Source organism: Coregonus clupeaformis, unplaced genomic scaffold (assembly GCF_020615455.1).
Source record: "Coregonus clupeaformis isolate EN_2021a unplaced genomic scaffold, ASM2061545v1 scaf0137, whole genome shotgun sequence".
Classification (NCBI taxonomy): domain Eukaryota; kingdom Metazoa; phylum Chordata; class Actinopteri; order Salmoniformes; family Salmonidae; genus Coregonus; species Coregonus clupeaformis.
The window spans coordinates 582896-603689 of NW_025533592.1; the positions used below are offsets into that span (position 1 = coordinate 582896).

Consider the following 20794-nt stretch of genomic DNA (forward strand, 5'->3'; position numbering starts at 1 on the left):
TCAATGCAGGGATGAGATATGCCACTGTACTCCAAATTGTACCTTTATCCTCACTGATACATTGGTGGCGACAATACAGTTGGTGGCGACAATACACCTTTAGCGTGTAGTTCGCCAATAAACCCAAAGAAGAAGAAGAAGTCATGCTGCTTGTACAGGCTGCACCAGTGACAAATATCCCACTTTTCCTCTGTACACAGCCCTATGAGACACACTAACTGGCGGACAGAAAATACTGACCTTACCGTTACTCTTTTTTACCCTGAGCTGCACTGGGGTCAGAATGCAGTCACGATTACATTAAGACACCCTGGAGCTGGCGCAAGATATGGGTCAGAAAACATACCTCAGTGCAGTGATGGGATATGCCACTGTACTCCTAATTGTACCTTTATCCACACACTGCTCCATCGAGAAGATTGAAATACTGCTAGTTTTCCTGGAAATCTGCCCTTTTGGAGCACAATGGCATATCCCATCCCTGCACGGAGGTACGTTTTTCGACCCATATATTGCGCCAGCTCCACGGTGTCTTAATGCAACAAGATTGCGTTCTGACCCCAGTGCAGCTCAGTTTAAAGGTAGGGTCGGTATCTTCTGACAACGAAATAGTGTGTCTCATACGGCTGTGTACAGAAGAAGAGTGAGTGAGTGAGACAACACTTGTCACAGGTTCAGCCTGTACAAGCAGCATGACATCTTCTTTGGGTTTATTGGCAAACTACATACAAAAGGTGTATTGTCGCCACCAACTGCACGGAGTGAAAAAATTGACTAAAGGAAAATAAATTCCACTACAGGGAAGAGAACATTAACATAAATCCACACAAACTACAAAATAATTTACCAAAAGAAAGTATATATATATATATACAGTACCAGTCAAAAGTTTGGACACACCTACTCATTCCAGGGTTTTCCTTTATTTTTTAAAACTATGTTCTACATTGTAGAATAATAGTGAAGACATCAAAACTATGAAATAACACATATGGAATCATGTAGTAACCAAAAAGTGCTAAACAAATAAAAATATATTTTATATTTGAGATTCTTCAAATAGCCACCCTTTGCCTTGGTAAGCAACTATTTGTCCTTGTGTTTTAGGTTATTGTCCTGCTGAAAGGTAAATTTGTCTCCCAGTGTCTGTTGGAAAGCAGACTGAAACAGGTTTTCCTCTAGGATTTTGCATGTGCTTAGCTCTATTCTGTTTATTTTTATCCTAAAAAAACTCCCTTGCCGATGACAAGCATACCCATAACATGATGCAGCCACCACCATGCTTGAAAATATGTGGTACTCAGTGATGTGTTATGTTGGATTTGCCCCAAACTTAACACTTTGTTTTCAGGACATAAAGTTAATTTCTTTGCCACATATTTTGTGTTTTTTCTTTAGTGCCTTATTGCATACAGGATGCATGTTTTAGAATATTTTTTATTCTGTACAAGCTTCCTTCTTTTCACTGTGTTTTAGGCCACTAGATGGAAATCACACACTGAGTCTGTAGCAAACACTCAAATAAAGCAGTGCACTGAACATAGGCAGAGACCTAGCCAATGAATGTGAATTTTCAATTTAGTTTGATTTCATCCTTACCTCACAGAAATACAAATGTATGTTTTACCTCGCATCAAGCATACCAGAGCCAAACAGATTGCAAAGAGGTAAATTAAAGCATTTTCTTAATCCGTTTTGGCAGGTAATAGTTTCAGACGGTAATCCAAATCCATTCCATCAAACTCAATGGGACTACAACTGCTTCAACTGCTGATCCACTGTAACAATATTTCCCATATTCTGTAACACTGTATGCATTGTAAAACGTAATGCACACGGTAACATTGTAATAGCTTTTGTAACACTGTGCCAGATCGTTTAGCATGACCTGGTGCCAGTGCTGTAAAGTACTTAAGTAAACATTTTTAGGGTATCTGTACTTTACTTTACTATTTATATTTTTGACTACTTTTACTTTTACTTCACTACATTCCTAAAGAAAATTATGTACATTTTACTCCATACATTTTCCCTGACTCGTTACATTTTGAATGCTTAGCAGGACAGAAAATGGTCCAATTCGCACATCCCTGGTCATCCCTACTGTCTCTGATCTGGCGGACTCACTAAACACAAATGCTTTGTTTTTGAGTGTTGGAGTGTGACCCTGGCTATCCGTAAATAAATAAAAACAAGAAAATGATTCCTTAATATAAGGATTTCAAATTATTGGTACTTTTACTTTTGATACTTAAGTATATTTAAAACCAAATACTTTTTGACATTTACTTAAGTAGTATTTTACTGGGGGACTTTCACTTTTACTTGAGTCATTTTCTATTAAGGTATCTTTACTTTTACTCAAGTATGAGAATTTAGTACTTTTCCCACCGCTGCCCGGTTCCCCGGTGGGCAGAGTTTGCACATTTTAGACATTTCCTAGTGGCCATTTCCTGGTTGCAGAATTCTAATAGTTCGCCTAATTTCAGTTTATGTAACAAAACAAGCAGTCATTGTGTAGAGAATCATTGTACCATCTAAACCGCTGTGAAATATATTTTCCATAGCCAAAAATAGTGCATTTGTACAAAATCAAAGTAAAATATGCAAAAACTAAACATAAGAACGGGAAGCATAGAAATAGCTTACAGAGAACAGATCTACCGCTACTTAGACTTGCTTTCAATTAGAATGACAGATCTATAACACACATTTGTTTGTGAATTTGGTCGGTCGCCCAAAAAGTGACATATTGTAGCTTTAAGTAAAATCTCCACCCACCTGGGGCACCAGGCCATGCAAAACATTGCTGAACGTTCATCCTTATGTCAGAACATTGGTTTATGTCGTGTTCAAATCAACTGGGAACTTGTAAATGTCTGACTTCTGAGCGTTCAAGACAACTGAGAATTCTGAAAAAAACGAACTCCGACTGGGAAAAATCGTTTTGAACGGTCATCCAACTCGGAATTCCAAGTCGGAAATTCTGGCTTCTTTCTAGAGCTCCGAATTTCCGACCTGAAGATCACTAACGTCATGATTTGACCTAATGTTTTTTGGAGTTCCAAGTTTTTTATAAACTAGGTCAAATAATGACGTCAGTGATCTTCAGGTCGGAGCTCCAGAAAGATTTCGATGACCGTAAAAAAAAAAAAATACCAGTCGGAGTTCGTTTGTTTTCGAGTTCCCATTTGTCTTGAACGCTTAGAAGTCGGAGATTTACAAGTTCCCAGTTCCCAGTTGTTATGAACATGACATAAGCCCATGTTCTGACGTAAGGATGAACGTTCAGCAACGTTTTGCATGGCCCGGTGCCCCGGGTGGGTAACACGTTCAAAACATGTCCCATGCCGCGTTCAAAACAACAGGGAACTCTGAAAAATACGAGGTCAAATCATGACGTTAGTCATCTTCAGGTCAGAAAGCTGGAGCTCTAGCAAGAGGCCAGAGTTCCCGAGTTGGAATTCCGAGTTGGATGACCGTTAAAATAAAAAAAATCCAGTCGTAGCTAATTTTTTTCTGAGTTCCCAGTTGTTTTGAACGCAATGAAGTCGGAAGTCGGAGATTTCCCAGTTCCCAGTTCCGAGTTCCTAGTTGATTTAAACATGGCACCAGTTGTCTTGATTACGGTGCTTAAGTGGTACAGCGGTCTAAGTGGCGCAGCGGTCTAAGGCTGTGCCATTAGAGATCCTGGTTCGAATCCAGGCTCTGTCGTAGCCGGCCGCGACCGGGAGACGCATGTCGTCCAAGGTAGGGGAGGGAATGGCCGGCAGGGATGTAGCTCAGTTGGTAGAGCATGTCGTTTGCAACGCCAGGGTTGTGGGTTCGATTCCCACGGGGGTATGAAAAAAAATAAAATAATGTATGCACTCACTAAACTGTAAGTTGCTCTGGATAAGAGCGTCGACTAAAATGTAAATGTGCTTTCAAGACAACCGTGAACTCCGAAAAGAACGAGGTCAAATCATGACAGTGATCTTCAGGTTGGATGATTGCTCAAAACATTTTTTTTCCCCCATGTTGTCATGAACGCACTAAAGTCGGAGATGTCAGAGTTCCGAGTTTTTCTGAACGCGGCATTTCTCTTCTCCAAATGGAATGCCACATATGTGCATGGGAGGAGTCCACGTGAGACACAGTCGACTTCAAATTTGATTCGTTTGAGAAAATGTACGTCATCGTTTCTGTGCCATCCACATACATATGATTGGTCACTTGAAATCACTTTCTCCATACGATAGGCCGAGAGATTTCATGGGGGGGGCTCGGAATATATCCCTCTGCCCACACTGTCTTTGTTGTGGTTGGTGCTGGCTGATAGGTACTGTAGATTTTGGTGGCGCTGTGACACGGATGACAAGCATCTAGCCTGGTAGCCCGTCGCAGCAGCAAATCAACGGAGGAGAGTGAATCTGCGACGGCGACGAGGAGTAAGGATTCACGGACTCAATCATGGCTACAGAAACGACATCGTCCTGCACTGGCTCCAATTTACTGCAGCCGATTAGCGAGATAATCAATCTTCCCCTAGACCAGGTAAAGATGGTGTATTTGAATGTATTATCTCCTTGGCTTTAGCTTGCTACTGTAGGGACACTGGTTTCATTAGTGATGCAGAGATTGTAGCGTGCAGGCTAAAATTACCTGATTGAATGCCATCTTAATCAGAAAGTCAGAGACGTCATTCACTAGATTGTTGCATTATTGTAAAACATTTCTTAGGCCTAGTATCTTACTAATATTTTTTTTACAATTTCGAAACGGTTGGAGAATTGTTTAACTTCACCTCGTGCATTACTGAATGGTTTGGATTGTCAACTGTAGAATGTATTAGGCCTAACGCTTGCTTATTGAAAGTTTCATTCATTCAACACTATTTCCACCTAGGCTGCGCCACTGTTGCAAAACTTATAGGCCTATATACCACCAATCCACCACTCGTTTTTTTTTCTCACGCAGACAAAGCGGTCTACAATGACATCTTCTCAAGCGAGTAATTCGTCATCCCTTTAATCAATTAAATTGATACCAGTGTCTCTCCTAGCTAATCGCTTATTTAATGCGATTAGACTAGTTTACCACCATCAGTGTCCTACTGTGCTGTGTGTGACGTAGCCCACCAGTTGTGTAACAAGGTGTGGTCCATTGATAACTATTGAATATAGTGAGGGGTTGTTTTGACGTTAGACTACTAATGATTTTATTCCAACCACATTTACTTTTTATCACACACACAAACAGCGGGCCTTGTTGATCCTCTGCTGTGTCACTGTGATGTCTCTTTTAATGGAGCCTGCTCATCACAGTGCACATTGAGGACGAGTCCCCTCTGCAATCATATCAAACTGTATCTTCCATAGATCCCCTGGGGTTGTTTACAGCAGCATCTGAAAAAAACACAGTTGGACCCTCCAAATATGGGATGGGGACAGTAACCAATACTGTTTCAAAGCTCAATATGGACACTCAACCTCGTGTCCTATTGCTATCACTGAATTGTCCCCTACAACATAGTAGGGCTGGGCGGTATACCGTATTTTACTATATACCAGTATTGGTGCATGGATTGGATTGGGTTTTTACTTGACCTTTTATAATGGTATTTCAATGTTTTGTTTCTTAAATGGGATACGCAACTCCGGCGCGTGTAATTACCGTTTTTATAGTTCACTCGTTTGCTACTTGAGTCGTCTTTCTCCCAACTGATGCCTCTTCCCTCACCAGGCCTGTCACTCAAGGAGATGGCAGTTGCTAGACCACGGAGTCACGAACACTTTCTTGCGGTTCACTGTGCTGTCTGCACGGTCAGATAGATACAGTACGGTGTTGGTGACAGCGATGCTGCTTTCAACAAGGGTTCTATAAATACTATTAGTTTGTGTATCATGCTGTCTGCAAACTTGCCTTTCTTAGCAAGTTGTGGCTAAAATAAATATTGTTAGCCGCTAATGCTAATCGCTAGCTAGCTTGCTAAATGTACCAAGAGTCGGAGCAAAAGTAGATGGCTGATGCAGCCTGGTACCAGTGCTGGTGTAGGCCTAGAAAAGCATGTTTGTGCAATGGTAGGCTATCTTAAATCATCGAGGAATAGGTGAAACATGACTATGTTACTACTTCGTTGAGGTTTAACGTTGGTTGGTAGCCAATAAATGTTGCATTTCTGCCACTTACTAGACTGGAGTATAACTCCCTTATACTTAGATTAAAAAATAACCCATCTATCCCTAGACTAACTAAAAACCCACCACCCTACTCCACTATTTAAATCTATCTAGTCCTACCTCAGGCCAACAGCCTGAAAGGACGGGACACAACCACTCAACACACCATGTAACTCTTCTGATGTCATGTCTCATACTCCCAAATACCTCTCTGCAGCTGCCACCACAACCTGACCAAGGCCCTTCTCCCCCGATTGCTCAGTTTGGCCGGGCGGCCAGCTCTAGGAAGAGTCTTGGTGGTTCCAAGCTTCTTCCATTTAAGAATGATGGAAGCCACTGTTTTTCCTCCCTCGTAAACTGGAGCAAATCTTTTCGCTTCTGTTTCATCCATATTGACACTGCTTGTTTGCGTTCTCCTTTTATACCACCAGACCTCTGATGGAAAGACCGATGGACGACGTATTTGCAACCACCTGCAATTCATGCCTGTCTTTTCTTAACGTCTCCTTGTTTTACATTTTAGTCATTTAGCAGACACTCTTATCCAGAGCGATTTACAGGAGCAATTAGGGTTAAGTGCATTGCTCAAGGGCACATCAACCAGCTTTTTCACCTAGTTGGCTCTGGGATTCGAACCAGCGACCTTTCGGTTACTGACCCAACGCTCTTAACTGCTAAGATACATGCCGCCCCCTCTTATCTCTCTGAGATTGCATATTTACAAAATGGGGAAGAGTATTCTACTCAACACCACTTTAATCTCAGTCCCACTCAGCAGAGAGAAAAAGGCTACCTGAGTGTGTCATTTTAACCTTCCCTATGGAACTACAGGGAGCTTTGTCCTGGCCTACTTAAAATCCTTCAGGTCGTGGGAGTTTACCTGTAAATAGCATGGGCAGGGATCTGCCATCAGATTGTCAACATCAGGTGAAGTGTTTGGCCATTGCGGTTTAAACCAAAACGCAAGACATCATGAAATTGAATACATGTAGCAACATAGTGTCCAGCTCTACAGTTGGCCACTCTTTCCATAACCAATGGCTGGTGGTCTATGTTACCTCAGCTGTCTGTGGCCCAAGTAGCCTTCATCTCTAAACTAAATTAAATGCAGTCACCTCCAAATGTATTGGCACCATTGATAAAGATGAGCAAAAAAGCCATATTGAGCAATATTGTATGCTCCCCAAAAATGCAAATTATATTATTTTATAGTGATACAATTACTCAGAGAAAGACATTGGGGTCATTGTCTTGCTGGAAGATCCACTTGTAGCCAAGTTTCAGCCTCCTGGCAGAGGGAACCAGGTTCTTGGCTAAAATGTCATGGTACTTAGTAGAGTTCATGATGCCGTTGTCCTTAACAAGAGCCCTAGCAAAACAACCCCATAATATCAAATATCCACCACCATATTTTACAGTCGGTATGAGGTAATTTTCTGTACATGTATCCATCTGGAGTGTGTGGCCAAAGACAACTATTTTCTTCTCATATCGCCATAGCACCTGGTTCCAATCCAAGTGCAAATGCCGTTTAGCAAACTCCAGGTGTTTACATATGTTGGTTACTCTCAAAGTTATTTTTTCTTGCTACCCCTCCCAAGAGCCCATTTAGTATGGAGGGGGCGTCTAATTGTAGATTGAGAAGACTTGGTGATCCAAAGTTCTGTGGCCCTTGGACTTCACTTTGCCTCCAGAACCATCTTCCTCGCTGTGCGTTGGGACAAGATACACATGCGTCCTCTACCAGGCAAGTTTACCACTGTTTCAGTGGTTTTAAACTTCTTAATTATTTCCCTAATAGTGGTAAGTGGTATATTTTGTTTTTAGCTATTGCTTTGTGCCCATTGGCTGATTTTGTGAAGGTCAACAACCATTTGTCTCTCTTCATTTGAGTTATTTGCTGTTACCCATGGTAATGCATAACAAATGGATTTTACACGCTTTACCTCATTCTTATACCCCAGTGGCACAGGAAGCCATGAAAGACCACAAAACGGTTTCTTAAACTGAGATTAATTTAAGTAGAATGTTAATGAGAATCTTTAGGGGAGACAATCGTTTTGACACCTATCTTTTTGAGAGAAAATAAATGTTAAACAAAACCTATTTCTCTGAGATTGTATTAGTATAAAATAATAATTTCCTACATTTTTGGAGCATACAATATAGCTCAGTATTTATTTTGTACAGTTTTCACTTTCTCATTATGTATTGTGTGTAGATGGGTGAGGAACACATATATCTAGGCTAATCCATTTTGATTTCAGGCTGTAACAACAATGTGGAATAAGTCAAGGGGTATGAATACTTTCTGAAGGCACAATGTGGAATAAGTCAAGGGGTATGAATACTTTCTGAAGGCACAATGTGGAATAAGTCAAGGGGTATGAATACTTTCTGAAGGCACAATGTGGAATAAGTCAAGGGGTATGAAGTTTCTGCCGTTTATTGATGGCATGTTTCAGAATGCCCTATACAGCAAACACAGGAAGTACAGGAAATGAGAATTACGTGGGTTGCGCTTTACCCTTTTATTTGTGCATGATAATATGGAGGGGCCAGTCGTTTGAAGTTTACGAGTGCCTTTTGCTTCGCCAACTGAACTTCATCGCTCAATAAACGGGATGGTAAAATGTTTTCATTGTAAACTTAAACGACTAAAACCAGATATAAAGTATGTAGAAAAGTTTAATGGAGCAATATGTTTTTAAATAAGATCATCTTTGAGAACTGACAATCACCTAAATAAAAACTAGACAGTCAGGGAGAATCAAAAATTCAAAAATTGTCATTGCATGGGGGCCCCCATTGATTTTGTTATGTTTGAGTCACTCCGATGTGTATCATTGTAGGAAATTGACTTGAAACCTGTAAAATGTTCTCTGTCCCATGGCAAAATTAGTAGAATTGCAGGAAACTAGCTTTAAAACAGTAAAATGTTGTCTCTGCGGCTAAGATGCCTTGTCATTGGCCACGCCCACTACCCCCCCTCCCTCCCCCTCTTTGCCACCAATGTGTTAGTTTTATAATGGGAGCAGTGTAATCTGAGCAGGCCCTAGCCAGCTCCCCGCCTTGCTTTCTTGGTGTAGACCTACAGTGCTTTGGCCCCTTCTATACTTCCATACCACACCCCTTTTACCCACATTGAGGCAAGCTTGTGTGGGTGGGATTGTTATAGCATGCGTGCAGGTTGACACACTCTTGGGAATGTTATCACCTGTCTGGCTTTAAAGGAAGTCTTTGGTCTAGCTTGTCATGCTGAAAAGTTCTCATTAGGATAAATTGTTCAACATAATTAGCCTAGTTTTATGGTTAGTCACACTAATAGCCTAGGGGATTCTCGTAGGCCCATTGGCATTAGTATCATTAGTCACTGCACAAGTGTTCATCCTGTGTAACATAGCATTGACCATTGCCTGGGGGCCAGGAGTGGCCCATGAGTGTCAATGGAATTCCAGATTTGCAACCAGGAATTGCTGCTATATAATGACATGTTCTGGCAACACTGTCATTTGACCACATGCCTAATCCCGTGCTGTGACTTAAATAGCGTTTATAATCCAAACCCTGCATTCCTTAATAGGGTCATTATAGTTGTGGTTTCAGGTTTTTCCATATTAGCCCATCTGCAGTAATAACTGGTGCAAATAGCATTAGTGTGGAATTGGTTTTTAAAATGAAAGCTGTGTCTTATTGGTCGTGAATGCACTGTCTTTAGAATGTTGTGTCTGCAGTGTATGTTAAATTAAAGTACACTTCATGGCTTGGCTGAGTCGGGCCTCTCGCTCCTTCATCTTTGTCAAACATCAGCATGACTACGTTCCAATTAGAGAGGGAGAGAAGGAAACACTCCCAGTGAATATTTTGTTTTTTGTTTGAAAATCAGTGGTGTCATGACACATTCAGTTCAGCTGTTGCTTAGAAAAGTGCCTGTTGAATGTCATACAGCAAAGTACATTGATCTGCCATATTTGGTAACTCGACAGCATTTCTTATAATAAATTCTAGTAATAGTAAATTACAAAATTATACTTATCCTCTTCTTCATTAACTCTTCCATGTCCCTCCCTGAGAAAGTGTAGTTTTAACATGATAGGGGAAAGTAGTGGACACAGGTCCTTAACCACACTACAAGGCCAGACTTAAAGGCTTTTGCCAACTCTCAAATTACGCTGCCCAGCCTGTTGTTGTTACAATAAAGTCCTAAGCCTCAGCAGAAGGCCAAGGCTCTAAGGCAGTGGTTTACTCTGAGCGCTTCATAACATCTCACTGCTCAGCCTGAATTTGTTGCAGCGATGGTACTTTTCCTCTGGAGAAAAGCACACGATGTACCAATGACGCTTCACATGTTATGTTCACATAGCATTCACTGATGAATAACTGCTCTGCGATTTATTGGAATACAGTTTGTTAGTGAGCACAGTTACATGCACATAATAATGTAATAATGAGATTATTGTGGATAGTCAGGTTAATATAATAGTTCGTTTAAAACGTTTACATGCTTTGCAAGAAGTACGATTTCCCTAATAATCCTGTTTACATGGACATTTGATTTGATAAATGCAGAAATTTGCCAATCAAAATAAACATTCTACCACGGTGACCATGTTATTTCTGCGAATACTTTTTGATTCTGAGTTCGGACATATAACGTTTGTATGTGAAAACTTTCAAATGCGTACTTACATTTTTCCCGAACTCACTTCACTTGCGCAAAAGAGGGAGGCTTGCGCTACCCGAACCTGGCACATGGCAGGTCATAATACCTATTAAGCTGTTTACATGTCCTAATAATTGGAAAGATTGCTCAGAAAACCATGTTTTAATTGGTGTATGCTTACTTCAATTATGACTTCGATTTTAAGATCAGCAGAGCAAGGTGTTGACATGACTAATGCCATACTTGGCCTTCTGCCATAATCAGTTTAATATCAAATTATTAGTGTGCATGTAAAAGTACTCAGTATGTGGTTTTATTTCTTCACTTCTGTAAGACAATCCCTCTCTTGTTGCTGCTGCGCTTGTCATGGGCCTGCTGTGTTGTCACCTCCCTCTGTGGTTTATAATAGCTGAAGGCTGGTTGCTAGTCCCTAGCCCCCTAGTGATGTGCTCAGTAATAGAGGAAGGCTGGTTGCTAGCCCCCTAGTGATAGCTCAGTAATGGATGAAGGCTTGTTGTGTTTGCTAGTCGCTAGATCCGTAGTAATAGCTCCGGGACTAAAAGCCTAAACCCTGATTTCTCAGCGGAGGCTCATTCCCTTCTCTGCTCTCTCTGATTGGTGCACCTCAGGGGAGTGTATTTGTTCCAATATATTTTTTTGCTGCTTGCTTATGTGTAGTGCTGCAGACTGATGAACAATGATGAGCCAGTATGATTTCTCCAGGGATATGGGTAGTGCTGGTCATAATAGAAGAGCATTACAGAGTCCTAAGGAGCTTGACAAGCAAACTAATAGCCCAAACCTTAACATGGTGTAACTATTGCCCTAGGACCTGCATTCATTTGGCTACAGTTCTCATATTGAATTAGTACTCACCAGAACACTATCAACTGTTCAATTGATTTATTGAATTCTCAATATGTTGATGCAAACTTTGTAAAACTACAAAAAGGACCAGGCACCCCCCTCTTAGTATTTCAGGTCATTACTCCAAACCCTATCTACCTTTGAAAGGTCAGCCTGACCACAAAACGTAACTGCCTGTTCTCTAGCTAACCTTTAAAAACCTTTGCATTCAGGCTGAGGTTTAGAATGTAGCCTAGGCTTAGAAAGTGCCTTCTTAGTCATGACTCATCAGCAAAGAAAATGGAATTCAATATGCCTGACATATGCTGTGACATGTTTATAATCCAAACCCTGCATTCCTTAATAGGGTCATTATAGCGCAGTTCAGCTCTCCAGGAATCGCTTGACTGCTTCACTTACGGCGAGCAGATAGTGGCTAAATTTAGCTTAGCATAGTTTTAGCGTTCTAGTCGAAGACTGTGCAATTGAACCCCTCCCCAACCCACTCTCATGGGATTGTACAGCGCATTCGGAAAGTATTCAGAACCCTTAACTTTTTCCACATTTTGTAACGTTACAGCCTTATTCAAAATGGATTATTGTTTTTATTTTTTTTCATCAAACTACACACAATACCCCATAATGACTAAGAAAAAACAGGTTTTTAGACATTTTTGTAAATGTATAAAAAAAAAAAAGAAACTAAAATATTACATTTACATAAGTATTCAGACCCTTTACTCAGTACTTTGTTAAAGCACTTATGGCAGCGATTACAGCCTCAGGTCTTCTTGGGCATGACGATATAAGCTTGGCACACCTGTATTTGGGGAATTTCTCCCATTCTTCTCTGCAGATCCTCTCAAGCTCTGTCAGGTTGGATGGGGAGCGTCGCTGCACAGCTATTTTCAGGTCTCTCCAGATGTTCGATCGGGTTCAAGTCCGGGCTCTGGCTGGGCCACTCAAGGACATTCAGAGACTTGTCCCAAAGCAACTCCTGCATTGTCTTGGCTGTGTGCTTAGGGTCGTTGTCCTGTTGGAAGGTGAACCTTGCCCCAGTCTGAGGTCCTGAGCACTTTGGAGCAGGTTTTCATCAAGGATCTCTCTGTACCGTTTATCTTTCCCTCGATCCTGACTAGTCTCCCAGACCCTGCCGCTGAAAAACATCCCCACAGCATGATGCTGACACCACCGTCCTTTACCGTAGGGATGGTGCCAGGTTTCCTCCAGACGTGACGCTTGGCATTCAGGCCAAAGAGTTCAATCTAGGTTTCATCAGACCAGATAATCTTGTTTCTCATAGTCTGAGAGTCCTTTAGGTGCCTTTTGGAAAACTCCAAGCAGGCTGTCGTGCCTTTTTTACTGAGGAGTGGCTTCCGTCTGACCACTCTACCATAAAGGCCTGATTGGTGGAGGGCTGCAGAGAGGGTTGTCCTTCTGGAAGGTTCTCCCATCTCCACAGAGGAACTCTGGATCTCTGTCAGAGTGTCCCTCGGGTTCTTGGTCACCACCCTGACCAAGGCCCTTCTCCCTTGATTGCTCAGTTTGGCCGGGCTGCCAGCTCCAGGAAGAGTCGTGGTGGTTACAAACTTCTTCCATTTAAGAATGATGGAGGCCGCTGTGTTCTTGGGGACCTTCAATGCTGCAGAAATGTTTTGGTAGCCTTCTCCAGATCTGTGCCTCGACATAATCCTGTCTCGGAGCTCTTCGGACAATTCCTTTGACCTCATGGCTTGGGTTTTGCTCTGACATGCACTGTCAACTGTGGGACCTTACATAGACCGGTGCGTGCCTTTCCAAATCATGTCCAATCAATTGAATTTACCACAGGTGGACTCCAATCAAGTTGTAGAAACATCTCAAGGATGATAAATGGAAACAGGATGCACCTGAGCTCAATTTCGAGTCTTATAGCAAAGGGTCTGAATACTTATGTAAATGAGGTATTTCTGTGTTTATTTTTTAATACATTTTCAAAAATGTCTGAACCTGTTTTCGCTTTGTCATTATGGGGTATTGTGTGTAGATTGATGACATGTTTTTATTTAATCCAATTTAGAATACGTTTGTAAAGTAACAAAATGCGGAAGAAGTGAAGGGGTCTGAATACTTTCCGAATGCACTGTATTGCAATCCACTGTTAGATTCTCTAATAGAGACAGTTGATATGGAAAACATTATATTCCATCTCAACTTCTGTGATTTATTTATTTGTTGAGAAACACCTGCCACAATTTTGTCATTTTAAGGAACTCCAAACTATGCTAAATCCATATTAATATTCATGGTGCTGTGACTGTGTTGTCATCCAAAACACAATTCCATCGGGGTAAATAGGCGACAACTATGGTTTAAGATTTAGCAGACAGGCACGGCGAGGGTTTCTGCCATCTCTTCCAGGCTTTGGGTTTCCCTCTATGCACCAATAAAAAGTCAATCTTTGTATTGATGCAGCATGGCCTCAAAACCTTAAGAAGTAGCCTACAACTTGCATTGTCATCAAAATACTTAGATTTTTGCATGCTGTGTAGAATCAATATGAGGTGCTTGTACTGCTGTAGTGTCTATTGATTCCATTCAACTTGATCACCGCTGTAGTAAAGGGGAACATTTTCGTTCCTTAAGGCGATAGAGAAATAAAATGCCAGAGCTAAATGTTATGGCCCAGGAGAAGACATGGGGGACTCTGAGGTGATGGCAGATCTTTGGATAAACCATAAAGCACTAACTCTAGAGCAAATGTCAGTTACTTAACAGGCTTATGTAACATTAGCATATCCTTTAATACTATTAGCCCTATATTAGACCTAGTTTTTATGTTCTAGTATACCATTTCTAGCAATTATCAAAGATGGTAATTTAAACACTATTGTTAACCAGTTCAAATTATGGATATTAATGTGAATACACTGTAGCCTTGAAAGGAACTAGCCTGCTTCTCGATGAGTGGTGTTGTGTGGACCTCTCAGATATGAATGGTTTAATGTTTGTTCTCAACAGCCCCTGGCCCTGTGATGAGGGCTAGTGCTGAACGTTTCTGTCCCATTTCTATACCCTTCAGCCAGGGGTATCCTAGCAACCGGCTGTATTCTTTTCTGGATTAGGAGTGTTACCCGGGCGACCAAGGTTGTGCAGTTTTAGAATGTTTATTCCTCTAATTATATTTCCATTTTTTGCAGGAAACCTGAGAGTTGGGTTATGTATGTTAACTCTATTGTGGTGTTGAAACCATCGGACCCCTGACCTGTCGACCTGCACGCTACGAAATACAAAAGCTCTGCTTACTGGTCCAGAGTGAGCTAATTGGGCTACACTAGTACTTAGAGGGAATCCAGTGAAACACTCACAAATTGGTTGAATTTAAGTGACCTGTATGCTTTACAGTAAAATATCCTCCCATGCATGACTTGCTTCCCTAGCATAATTTTGCAACTTTCAGCCCAACTATAAAAAAGCCCAAATCTTCTCATGACTAACGGTAGTCATCAGACCACTGTGACTCATGAATGTTGCAACTGTGGAAACTAAAAGCAAATGTTGCCAAGAGGTCGAATCTATGGAGTTACAGTAGCCTATTTTAGCCCACTAGTTTGAGTGTTAAAAGCAATATGGGTTAACTGTGGCAATGAAGTCATATTGCTTGCACAGCATTCTGGGAACCTTTCCCCTCAAACATGCCATTAACACTAGAACCACCAACGGCCACTGATGTTTGATTTTGTAAATAAATAAAAATGTCCTGCACCTTCCCTGACTTTTCCTAAATGTTTGTATTTTACACTGCTCATTTGTCAGAATTTTGAAATCACAAAGTATTTAGAGCCTTTTTACCTGTTTTTCACACCTATTCCTAACTTAACCTGCCAAGGCAATGTGCTGTAGGACGTTGGTACCCAGCCAGGCGCTAATGCGTCTCTCTCTCCTCACTGAATGAATGACAAATGGATGAATGGGTGATACTTGCGCACCTTACTTCACAATTGAATTGAAATTAGGCCTAACTGAATGATAAGGAGGGTGAAGAGGGTGATTTAATTTAGAAAGACAATTAGTGTAATGATGAGTTTGTAATGCCTATTTATCAGGATAAAATAATTTGACGCACGCCTTGGGGGTTGATCCCATTCTCTTATGTTTTACTTTGTAAAAATAAGCTGTTATTGGACGGTTTTATTTACTGTAACTCTATTACTAATCAAATGTATTGTAAGGGAAACAAAAACATGCCACATGTTGCAGTAGGCCTGTAGAATAATGCATAACATATCCTTGACTCTATCCAGCAAAGCAAACGATGCTAGCCTACTGAATGAATGACAAATGGAATAGGTGATAATAATGCACCTTCACAATTGAATTGAAATTAGGCCTAACTGAATGATAAGGAGGGTGAAGAGGGTGATTTAATTTAGAAAGACAATAGTGTAATGATGAGTTTGTTATGCCTATTTATCAGCAACAAATCATTTGACTGCGCCTTGGGGGTTGATCCCATTCTCTTATGTTTTACTTTACGAAAATAAGCTGTTACAGGACTCTTTTATTTGCAGTAACTATTACTAATCAAATTAATTGTAAGGGCAAACGAAAACATGCCACGTGTTGCAGTAGGCCTGTAGAATAATGCATAACATATCCTTCACTCTATCCAACTTGATGATCGGGAAACAAACGATGTCAGTCAGCCTGCACAGCTGGGCCATCGAAACTATACCGAAACTAATTTCACACATAATAAGAGTTAGCCTATAGACAAGATTAAATTGACAATATTTGGCCTATCAGTTGTCAAATTGTACATGAAGAGATGGGCGCATCTTGTAATTTACAGATCCAGGGGAAGGATCATCACTTTATCAAATCCTCCTTCAGTCACATGCAGGTAAAATATTTTGATTTCTATATAGTATCAGAAAGAGCATATTCTGCCATTTCTATTACACTTACCGTACCTTTGTCAAATAACTCTCATAAGTCAAGAGGTGCAGCTCTATTTCCAAATATAACTTTTTCCAACAATATCCGTGCTGTCCATGCATTCAGCACATTACCACTCGCGCGGCAGCATTGCTCTGGCTAAAAAGAACTAGTAACATAATAAACTTAAAATTAAAGTATACTATTTGTTTATGCAATTCATCCTTTACAATTGTTCATGTACTGGTGCTTTTGTTTAGGAATACAGCAAATCCTTTCACTTGTGCACCTGGCTGGTTATGTTATCTTTTTAGTTTCTACTTTGTCAAAAGAAGCCGTAACTGGACTTTATTAATTGTTATAACACTATTACTAATCGAATCTACAAATAAAGTTGATCAAATGGATTACACTAATGTTTTTATTGTAAGGGAAAATAAAATAGGCTATAGGCCTCTGTTTTTTTTCTAGGACTTTGTAGAATTATACAAAACATTATCCTTGACTATCTAAACAAATAACTATAGTTTTTTTGGTTATTTTTCCACTAATATTTCTTCATGCAATTAATCCTTTATAATAGTTTCTGCACTATTTATCAAGTGTTGGTGCTTAGGTTTGCTGCACCTTGGGGGTTGATATGGATCTGATGTGTATGATAAAGAGGACGCCCGGCTACGTATAAGCTGAAAGGACAGGCAGTTCTACTATTAAACAGCCACTCAGTGGAATTGCGCTCTCCTCCATTGATGAACAAGACAACACTTAAACAATCACTGCCGTTTCTCCTGAGGTTTAATTTTACGCACTGAAGGGTTTAATTTGTCAGCTGACTGGGGATAGACTCCCTGTCTGTGGAATAACCTTCAGCAAACATCAATAGTTGCCCAGCGCTTAGCAGTCAAGGCCTACACCTTGTTTATGATGTCAGTGGTTTCTCTGCAGTGCTTCCTATGACGAAGGTAGCCAACTTTGGTGCAAAACACTCTTCTGGAGGAGTGTCAATGTTTCTCAATGGGCTTTTCCTGGTTAAATTAAAATAAATAAAATCACTGCATTAGGTTAATCATAGCATATCTCTTTCTTTGTAAAGGATGACTGTAATGCGTGTTTGTTTGGCTTGCTTGTGTACCTGTTCCATTTCGGCTATAATTGTGTTGCATTGGAGACAAGTCATCTGAAGGCTAGCGTGACGTGGATGCTATTGACTGGGTTTACCACTAGTGATGTTGCCGATTTTCCCAACCTCACATTCTCACTCTAATTGAGGGAACAGCTGACATAGGGGTGCTGCTGTGTCCACATTAGAGGTCTTCACAGGTCCAGAAGGTTGGACCCGTTCCGAAAAGGACCTGGGGCTTTCCCACCCGGACCCGATATGCATAAATAAAAAATTTTAATATAGAGACCCATTCCCAACGGACCCGATGACATCTAGACCCGTTCCATATAGACCTGGTTGGATCCAGACCCGGTCCGAACCAAGTGAGGGAAGCAGCAGAAAATAATTGTTCTATAGCTACTTTATTAACCAAAGCTGATAAAGCGCGAGAGGAGGGAGAGGAGGTACAAGTCAGTTAAAATGACACATACCTGACAATCATATGAGAGCTGACCCAGACTCGTGACATTATTTAGAATTATGCATCCGTACCCACTCGGATCCCGGATCGGTTTCGGGTACAGTTGCATCCATGAAGACCTCTAGTCCATACACTATCCCAATGGACAGATAGACAAGGCGTTCACTCTGGCCAGTAACATCAAGGCTTCTTTGGAGGTGGTCCAGGGTAATTGATCCCAGTGTGTGGCCGAGGCTAATAGCTGTTAATTTGGGATGCTTAAAATGTCAGTCATGGTGCTCGTTTGTTGTTACCACAAACCGAAATTAAACCCCTGCAGAGACAATGCACACCGATTTTATAGGGTCATTTATCCTAGGAGAGGTAGGAAAAACAAGTGGCTCGCTGCTTAGAAAAGCCCTCTTCTAGACGGAGTCCTTTCAACCCAACAAAGTCACCCTATGGAAATTCCCCGACCTATGTCCCTTCACAGACGGGGTTTTCAAATCCCCACACCGCTTTAGACAAGGGATATTTGCATACCCTGATACAAGCAAATAGTTTCAAAGGTACAAACGGAATATCTATCATCATGACGATAGCCAAAAGCAGGCTAGTGGTCTGAATTGGTTGCCTGCAAGGTCACAGAACGAGTAAAAGAAAGCTGTTAACTAGAAGCACCAAGGAGCATGAATTAAAGAAGAGAGGAAGGACTTTGGTTTCTGTATCTTAAGAGAACATGAGGAAGAAAGGTGGTAGGTTCTTTTTTAGGGCGTAAACGTTGCACTAGACCATCAGTGGTGACTGATTTCAAAGCCATTTTACAGGTCTCCTGCTGAGCTAGTGTTGCGAAACGCACACCTTTACTGTAGGCAGTGACTTGGGTTCAAACCCAGGCATTGATGGTGGCTGTCACCCAGGCACAGCTGAGGTGAGTCAGACTCCAGGGTCTCTCCGAATGCCAGAGGGGTGGATTCTAGACTATTCCTGGACAAACTTGTCCTCACCCAGGATAAATTGAGCTCTCAGGGAAACATATATTTTAAGTGTGTAAACAGTCCTGGAAAGACCCAACCAGTCACTCCACTAGAAGCACACCACTCAAAATGGGATGTAGAGTTACATGTAGCCTACTGTACCTAGCCTGTAGGACATTTCCAGAGGCCATTTACCACTGCACTTCAGTTAAAACCGCACTTCAACTTCTCCCTGACCTCTGGCTATGAGAGCTTCCATTGCCAATTTACATGACATGTAAATTAAACCTTTGTTTACATTGTCATTACAATGTACACAATGACATCATTGTACTGGCACAACAGTTGTAAGTAGTATTATGTAACGATATGTACTCACTCACACTGTAGTTAGAGGTTTCTGAACTGCTTGGGTTGGGACTGCTGCAGCACACTCCAATATTAAACTATTGGCTATTTGGACTGATGCCAGAGCCATCCATGATCCTATTAGGCGGAGTCACAGGCCTCCTAACAGAATATAACACCTCAGTCTCACTCCTGCGTTACCTGACAGCCAGTGAGAGAGGACTGCTGTTACTTGACAGCCAGTGAGAGAGGACTGCTGTTACTTGACAGCCAGTGAGAGAGGACTGCTGTTACTTGACAGCCAGGGGGGAGGACTGCTGTTACTTGACATCCAGTGAGAGAGGACCGCTCGTAGCTCACAGCCAGTGCGAGGACAGCTCGTAGCTGACCGCCAGTGAGAGGACTGCTGTTAGCTGACAGCCAGTGAGAGGACTGCTGACAGCCATTGAGAGAGGACTGCATCGATGTCAACATGTCATATTAGCTACATAAGTAAGCCAGCGGAGCTGAGAATTAGGCTCATAACTTTGGAGGCGTCAAACAATGCCCCTCGAGAAAGGAAAATGGTATGGAGGGCACAGAGAGGAGAAAAACAAAGGGACATTCACTGAGGACATAAAAACACTACAGCTGTGGCTTTAGACGATGCTTATCAATGTACAGTGAGCCTACACAAACACACACACACACATTGTCCATTTGTGGAACAACCCACACAGGCGTTCTCTCCCTGTCTCTCTCCTGCCTTTCTCTTTCTGTCAGATGCTATGCTTACTCTCCGTTGACATGGTTACATAGCTACTGCATGGAAACGCTTGTGACTTCAAGTCACACATTTATCGGTCCAAAATGGATGACATGGTTAAACCACCGTTACCTGCCCTAGCAGCCTTACTTAACCCTCACCTTTTCCGCATTCCAGACCTCCACACAAAAACTCTGTGTAAGGCACATATGACGTGTCAGAAACCAAAATAAGTCCCTATACTGTTTTGTCTGAGTTAATGTGTTAGCCTGTATTTGGGTAGCTCGCCACACAAATTATGACAGTTTAGTGGGAACAGATTGTTTTGAATGTGGTCGCTTTCAGTATAGAACGCTGCCTTTTGGTAAGAGGAAGGATATGGTGAGAGATTTTATGGGCGATTGCAGGTGAATTTTTATTAGGCCTCAGGCCATTTCAATACCCAAAATTCCAGGTACACACACACTGGCTATGAACTGGCACATCTTTGTGTACTTGCATGGGCTTGTATGTGTGTAGTTGACTGTGCAGGGCAGGGTGGATGGCAGGACGTACACTAAGGTAGTATTTCCGGT

General features: G+C 41.5%; 1 pseudogene; it reads left to right on the forward strand.

Moving 5' to 3' along the window:
- Positions 1 to 4299: 4299 nt before the first annotated feature.
- The window catches only part of LOC121539401, a 97075-nt pseudogene continuing 80580 nt past the window's right edge, over positions 4300 to 20794 (forward strand).